Genomic DNA, 8677 nt, shown 5'->3' with positions numbered 1-8677 from the left:
TTCGAAACATGTACAAATGCCTTGTAACCGAACACACGTAGGTGATCATAAGAGACGACTTTGCCAAACCAAACTTTATCTGGAACATCACTTTGCAAAGGAACACTAGAAGACAGATTAATCACATGTGCCACTCACTACAAAAAATAAGGTTATTAGTGAAGGATCAAAACCGTTACTAATAGTATTAGTGACGGGTTTGAATTAGTTGCCATAACTCCGGTTACTAATAATTATTAGTAACGAATTTTAAAAGCATCACTAATAATATATTATTAGTGACGAATTTTAGCCGTCACTAAAACCCTAATACCATCACTATAAATTCTACATTGGCTCAGCTCAAAATTGTCACTAATGGTAGGATATTAGTCACGAATTTAAAACCGTCGCTAATAGTATAGTATTAGTGACGAATTTTCAAAACTGTCACTAATAGTAGATTATTAGTGACGAATTTAAAACATCTCTAATACTTGGACTTTAGTGAAGGATCAAAACTGTTACAAATAGTAGAGTATTAGTGACGAATTTAAAACCGTCACTAATACTTGGGCTTTAGTGAATGATGAAAACTGTAACGCCCTGACCCTCTACGTGGGCCTGGAGTGTTACTAATCCATTCATTTACCTGAAAATCTACATTCTAATATCATGTATGCAATGGAAAACATAAATATAATCTCCACAAATATAACACTAGAGTTTACTATTTCTATCTATAATTCAAAATAACTATTTATCACCTATATTCTCATATATACACATCCAGTATTCACAATCATCCATATCTCATAAAACTTAAAACATAAAACATAACTTAATTTATATCCCAAAAATATCTTCAAAATTATATCCTTTTCCCTTCTATAACCCAAAAAAATGTTGTAATAACCTCGAGCTCTCTAAGCTCGATCTCGTGGAGGTCCTGAAAAAGATATATTTATATTCGGGTGAGACACATCTTAGTAAGGGAAGAAACAATATATTAAAATAACGTGTGGCTAACATGAGGTTTGTATATAACATATTATTCATCATTTGAAAATCATTAACATAATTTGTGAAATCATTTCTTGTTCCTAATCAAACACATGCAATATATTTTACCCACTTAGATTACCCAAGGATAGGGGTAATTACCCACCTATACAAGTGGCACTCTTCTGTTTTGATACATTAGACAACCCAAAGGTCACAATTGAAGCATACCGGAGCACTCACTTTACTCAGTATGCACCTAGGTAGTGATGTAATCTCATACTCACACAATTCATACAAAGGTTTACTAGCAAAGGATTAGGAAATAAGGAAATCTACTTGCACATACAAATAGTTTCCTTCTGTCCTAGCACGTTATGCAGTCTAGTGCCACGTCTAATACTTATTAGGACACTCACCTTTCTCAGCAAGCCCTCGGGCGAAGAGTTTGCCCCCCCAAACGTAACATGTTCTACTAACATACATACTGATAATACCATAATACATTATTCTTCCTGTCGTTATCTTGTAATTCTTAACTGTTCATGTTCTTAACTTAAACATTTCGTAACATTTCACTCTACGTGACTCATTCCATTTCACATTGTTTACATTTCATATTTCTTTATCATTCTCATTGTCTTTTAATTACAATAGCTCCCTTTTGGCTATTATTTCCACAACTCCCTTTTGGCTGTCATTAACATGATCTACAACTCCCTTTTGGTTGTCATGAGCATAATCTACAACACCCTTTTGGCAGTCATAAGCATAATCCACAGCACCCTTTTGGCTATCATAAACATGATCCACAACTCCCTTTTGGCTGTCGTAAATATGGTTGCATTAACAAACACATGCAACATATTCCATATAACATTTCATTTTAGTGCATTTCCTGCATAACATGCATCTCATACATATAACATAGTCCCATACAAGATTCAATTTACTTATGCCACACTATTTAGCAGTAAAATACACACACACACACACACACACACACACACACACACACACATATATATATATATATATATATATATGTATGTATGTATGTATTCCCTGTAAAATAAGCCAACTTGCATTTAACATTCATATACTAAAAATATACCTTTCTTAACTTACATAATTATCCTGAAAATATCTTCCACTTTCATCAGTTCATTTTGACATATACGTATCCAATAAACAGCCCTAAGCTCAGAAAATATAATTTAAATGGTTGGCATTTTAAACCCATATCGAAATATATACACGTATATATATAACACAATTCATTTTTCATTAAATTCATAAAAATTCTGGTTATATATATATTTTTCCCCTTACCTGATTTCTTGAACTACGCCAACAAGGACCCCAAAACGATACCTGCGGCGCTCACCCAGACGTTAAATCAAAAACCCTAATTCCATTAAATCAATCATAAATAAAATACTATTTTAATAATTTTTAGGCCCATAAATTCCAAATAAATAATTATATTCTCAAATATAACCAATTCACTTATTTCCCCAAATCCCACTCTCGCTTTGGAGTGGTGCCTAAGACACTCAAATTAAAAATTTACTCCAGCCAAAATGTCTAAGATCGCGACTAGGACCCCGTAGTGGTGTCTAATCGTCGATTTAATGACAGATTTAAGGAGAAATTAAGGATTTAGAGGGAATATACATTTTCCCAGGAGTGGCTCCTATGCCGCTCTCACGACAAATCCATTTCAGTAGAAATGTCAGTGACAGAACTAGGAACTCAACGGTTTCTTCTGTTTCCCGATCGGCCGAATATCTGTCGAGAAATTGAGGAGAGAGGGAGAGGAGACAAGAAACGTGACGGAGAGCAGGATAGATACTGAGAGTGCGCATCCAATCTAAATTTCCATTTGCTCCTGAAGCTTAAAGAAGCTTCTCGATGATAAGATATATATATATATATATATATCACTTATCCTTAAATATTTAGGCATATTTATATATAACCATCATATAACTTAACTTAATTAATTCAATTTAATAATATTTAATTAATTAATTAACAATGAATAATTTTAATTTAATTTAATTTTTTTACTATTCCTTTTATTTTTTTATTTCATTAATTAATTTAATAATTTTTAATTAATTAATTGATGAATAATATATTATTATTATTATTTTTATTATTTTATTATTTTTTTCCCAGGTTACTATAAAAATCGTCACTAATAGTAATATTCATCACTAATAGTATAGTATTAGTGACGGTTTTCATCCTTCACTAATACTTAAAGACAATTATTAGTAACGGTTTTAAAAGTGTCACTAATAATTTAAAATTAATATTTTTTTTAAACATTAATTCCTATAAAAATATGTAATTACATTTTCGTATACATAACATTAAACCATAATTACTAAAAAGATTCATAAATTATTCAAAATTCGAATTCAAATTCAATTACGAATACATTATACAAATTCAAATTGAAATACACAAATCCCATATGTTTAGATAACAAAAAATAAAAAATAAAAAAAATCTAAAGCTACATCCGACTGTAGTGCATGATATAGTGTTGATGTTGTGACAGTTGCAAACCCTACTAATTAAGAATTATAAAAAAATTAGTATACGATTTTTGACCATATATGTATACGTACTATAAGTATCAATGATTTGATAGCAAAATAATTGAACATTCGAACAGAGTTAAAAAAAATGATACAATTTTAAATAGTTAAGTTTTATCAGTTTAGAAAAATTTTGACATCATTTCACCTGTAAATAGGACATTTTTCATAGAGATATGTTCCAAACCTGACTGTTTACACTAAACAGTTCACAATAATCCAACCAGTAATGAATTTTATGAGTGCACAAGAGTTTCATATAATAAGCATTAAATAATGTAATGATTGAATGCATCCCACAAACAATCTATATCAGAATATAGTTCTATGAAAAAATAGAATGTGATGTTCATGATTTACATGACTTCTTTATGACTCAAAAACAACTATAATAATCAAATAATGCAAATGAGTTCATGATTTATAGAATTTTCACTTAGCATATGTAAAAGTAAATTTAGAGATGAAGTTCAAAATTTATTTAAACTTTACGTATACTTTAAAAAATGTTTTAACATTCAGCACATTATAATCATTCTCACAAATAGGGTAAATAACTTTGATTATTTTGGAAAAAAATTAACAAATTTTCGGCAACATGTCGTCTGTAAATAGAACATTACCCAAACCTGCAAGTCACAAAAGCATGCAATTTAGAAGATTTTTCCATCATACTCTGCTCAATGTGCTCAAGGCAACCTTAAGACTAAAAAATAAAGACAATGATATGCATGAAAGTCTATAAGATTATGTTTTCCAAAATTGTAGAAGTTTATAAAAATTTTGGCAGCATTGTGTCTATTAAAGGACACTTTCCATAGAGATATGCTCTAAACCTGGTTTTTAACCCTTTTGGGTGAAGGGACTAGGCAGCTCAACGAAAGGCACAATCAACTAATTCAATTTATGACTGCTTCTTATAAGTGGTACCCAAAAAAAAAAAAAGAAGTAAGCTTTGAAACACTATGATCTATTCAAACATATACACACACACACACACACACACACACACACATACATACATACATACATACATACATACATATGTACATACACACACATAAATATATATACACATACATACACACACATAAATATATATACACATACAAATTTAGGGCAAGAGCTTATTTTGAGTTTCTCATCATGTAATTTTGTGAATGGAAACAAAACTTATAGTTGTCTTTTTGGGAAGCATTTGGGATATGCAATTCAAAGATTAGGAGTGCCTAGTGTCAACCTCGGGCTCAAATTGTGGATTGGGATACTAGATGTGCCACTCCAGTAGGGTGGAAAATCTCTGAGAGTTTTTGAGTCTTTATGTTTTCTTCTAAATCAATGGACCTACTTGTTATGGATATAGATCTTTATTTTGACTAGATTCTATGTATGCTTTTGATCTTCATTTCCCTAATTGGGTTTAAGTTGGGAGTTTAATGTTGTTAGATCTTTAGTTAAGGAGTTCGGAGGCTCCTGTATTACTTCTAGGCTGTAGTGTTTGGAAGATTTATTTGGGGGTGTGGTCTTCAAAATTTTCCTTTGCCTAATTTTAGGTTGCTTTGTTGGTTGGTTGGATAGGTTTCCACGTTGTGTGATTGGGAGGAGGTTAAGAAAGCATTGGAATTTAATAAATTTTCGGCAGCATGCCGTCTGTAAATAGAATATTTCTCAAACCTGCAAGTCACAAAAGGTCGCAATTCACAAAATTTGTTGATCAACAAATTTTGTATGGAGTACATTCATCTTTCTTTGGTTTCATTTGGATTTTAGAACAGATTTTAACCCAGCTATTAATTTCAACCAAGGTTTCTCTCATCCTTCAAGAACCAAGCTAGCAGAGAGGATCCTTGCCTACATTTGCATTGTTTAGATGGGCATAGATGTTTGTTTTATTAGTTTAGCACATCTTACTTCTTAAAGTGCTTTTGTTGTGACTCTGGTTAGGTGTTTGACCAAGCTTAAAGGAGTGGGTTAGATGGGCATAAATGTCATCTGAGTGCCATGGTTGATGAGTCTATCAACTTTGTTGTCAATGGCAGTCAACGTCGTGTTCTATGTTCTAGCATTCTGGGTTTGCCAGTTCAGAACTTGTTCAGCTTGATATGGAAGTTTCCTTGATCCGTCTGGTTGAACTTCAGAGGGTTGGATGAATGGTCTAGAGTGAAGGTTGGAATCGTATGATCTGGGTTCCAATGGTGGAAACTGTTTGTCATATGGAGAAGCCATGAAACAGGGAATTGGCTGAGTTTCTGGTAGTTTGGAAACTGGAGTTTGGTAGGGTTTAGTTTGATAGGGTTCTGGTTTAGGTTCAGGTTCTTCAGGAGGAAGGAGACCTTCTTCTCGAAGAATTTCAAGGGCTCTATCGTAGATCCACAAAGGTTTTGGTTTGGAGCTGGATCTGGACATGTGGACTAATATGAGAATCTTGAGAGAAGAGGATAGGCTGAACTGGTTGAACTTGAAGGGATTCGTCCGAGTAATCATCAATGTCTGGATCAGAATCTTCCCATTCCTGCTGTTGCATTCATTGATAAAGGATCTCATAAGACCATGATCAATCCTAAAGTCTTACCACTAGATTGTTGGTCTTCCCATACTCAGTTTTTCAGAGCTGCTAATGATCAAATCTTTTCAACCACTTTGATTTCCAAAAAGAAAATTGGGATTAAACTCCTTCCTAATTGCGTCATTTGGACTCAAGTAATTGGTAGTCCACTTCCTCAAAAGGATGTTCTTTTAGGATGGGATATTTATTGTCTTTCAAAATCCTTAAGGATTCTTCCCACTGGAATTAAATACAAAAGAGAGTTCAAGCCTTTTACCCAGACAAACTTATTTTGTAATAGTGCGTTGTTTTGTGTTTCTGACCAGATTTGATAATATAGCGAAAAGACTTTGAATTATTTATAAAACACCCAATCTCTCTGTTAATAAACAAAAATAAAAGGCATAAAATATGTGTTTTTGTTTTCAATGTTTGCTAATCAAACAAAAAAACACAAAGTAGTATTTTTTTTCTTTTGTCTAAACTTTTTACATTATATTGTTACAATTGCAATTGCCTCATAAAGTCTTCTAACCTTATATGGATTGACAATACTTAACTTCATTACTTTGTTTTTAATTAGTTTAATTAAATGTGTGTGTGTGCTTCGCAGATGGATTGGCATCCATAGCTTCCAATTGTGGGTTTCTTTCTTATTTCGGTGATATTGTTTGTATTTTCTCTTGGAATTCTTTGTTTGGTTGTAAAGAATTGCTAAAAAAATTTTAAGGTTTCAATTTTATAGTCAATCAAATTTTGAGTTACACTGTTTTGTAATATAGCTTTCTCAATATTAGCGCCTTTTGTTTTCTACTGCCACTTCTTTGACGATTTTAGATTCTATTATGCTTCTTCTTCATATTTGAATATTTACAGTATTTGGCTACCTTCATTTCATACTCGTCTACTACTGAAATTTCTACAAAATTTTTGAAGTTTTGGTAGACTTGTACTATTATACAGTTCTTAAAGCAAAGAGAAAAAAGTTAGCCATAAATCTTATTCATCTGATTCTATTAAAAAAAAGCTCCATAATTATTTCACTTGCTGAAATTATACAGTTACTTTTACTTTTTTTTTTGGGTGGGGGCTGTTAAGAACATAACTTTTTGTTATTTCATTTTTACATAATTTTTACATATTCAAAAAAAGCTCCATAATTATCTTTTGTTTCAAAAAAAAATTTCGGTGGGAAAGACATCCTTTTCAATCAAAGACATATTATGATTCGGGATGGCTCCATTGTGTTGTTTTGAAAAGATGTTCAGGTAGCAAATACAATTGCTGAAGCACTTTTCCAATGTATTTTTCAACTTACGTGGGAATAAAGAAATGCTTGACTTATGTAGTTAAATCCCTCAATCAAAATTGGAACCTCTCCTTATCCAAAAAAATCCTATGGCACAGAATGCTATGTGGCAATTATTTTAATTGAATTTCTTCACTTATACTGCCCGAAAGAGTGCGAGTTTGACGATATTAATTGACCACGTTCTTCTTCTAGAATTTTCATAGTGAAAATTCAATACAATGATACTGAAACAAGAATAATCAGACTTATATATTGAAAAGAAGTTCCTCACTAAACTATTGATATCTTCAACCCCATCAAAGGTAAATTATTTTCTTTAGGGCAATCTTAAGAAAAAAAGGGCGGACTATTGTTCTCTAAATTTCCTTCTTTCTAATAAATTTCTGTATTAGATGTTGTCCAATAAAAAATTAAAGTCTCAAACATAGAGAAGCATATTTCAAATTTTAAATGATTTTTTGTACTAAAAAAATAATTTAAACGGAATTGCATTTATTATTGAAACCCATGGAGCCAACACATCAAAAGTTGTATATATATAAACACATGAATGTTATTTTAAGATCAAAACAAACTTACCTAGCAAGTTGTTGGTGGTAGAGCAAATCTCGAAGAAATCGAAGATGAGCGGTGGTTGGGGCAAGGAGCTGCGGAGGCTGGAGAGAGAGGTTCTAGTGGAGATGGAGGCTGCGGTGGTGGATGAACGGTTGAGGCCGTTGTAGGCGGCGTCGAAGGTGTCAGAGCTTCTCATGGAAGTGAGGGAGTTTGGGAGGGTTTGGGGGATCGAGAGCTTTGCGGGGTGGTGATGGGTTCTGCGCCGTTGGAACTGCGTTTTGAAGGGTGAGGGGCTGCGATGATCTGCGAATGGCGAGGGGCAAGGGGTTGTGACGAACGGCGACAAAGAGGGGCTAGGGCTGCGACAGAGAGAGGAAGATCGGGAGGGGAGAAGGGAAAAGAGGGAAATGAGGGAGATTGGGGGAAACTCGGGTAAAGTGTGAAATAATTTATTTTATTTTAATAAAAGAACTAGTAGTAACGGTTCTCTAAACCATCAATAATAAGGGACTAATAGTGGCGAAAATCCAAAATCGTCACTACTACTATGAAATAATTTATTTTTATTTTTTTAAGTAAAAGAACTATTAGTGCGGTTTTCTGAACCGTCACTAATAAGGCACTAATAGTAACGAATGTGCAAAACCGTCACTAATGCTATGAAATAATTTA

At 32.8% G+C, this 8677-nt stretch overlaps 1 long non-coding RNA gene across 1 annotated transcript; it reads right to left on the bottom strand.

Moving 5' to 3' along the window:
• Positions 1-4049: 4049 nt before the first annotated feature.
• Positions 4050-8444, bottom strand: LOC131165595 (uncharacterized). The gene is made up of 2 exons (XR_009139607.1): positions 8030-8444; positions 4050-4222 (listed from the first exon to the last, which is right to left on the bottom strand). It is a non-coding gene; the product is annotated as an uncharacterized LOC131165595 (long non-coding RNA).
• Between the last annotated feature and the right edge of the window lie 233 nt (positions 8445-8677).

This window comes from Malania oleifera, chromosome 10 (assembly GCF_029873635.1).
Source record: "Malania oleifera isolate guangnan ecotype guangnan chromosome 10, ASM2987363v1, whole genome shotgun sequence".
NCBI lineage: Eukaryota > Viridiplantae > Streptophyta > Magnoliopsida > Santalales > Ximeniaceae > Malania > Malania oleifera.
This window is presented reverse-complemented; position numbering and strand designations above follow the sequence as displayed.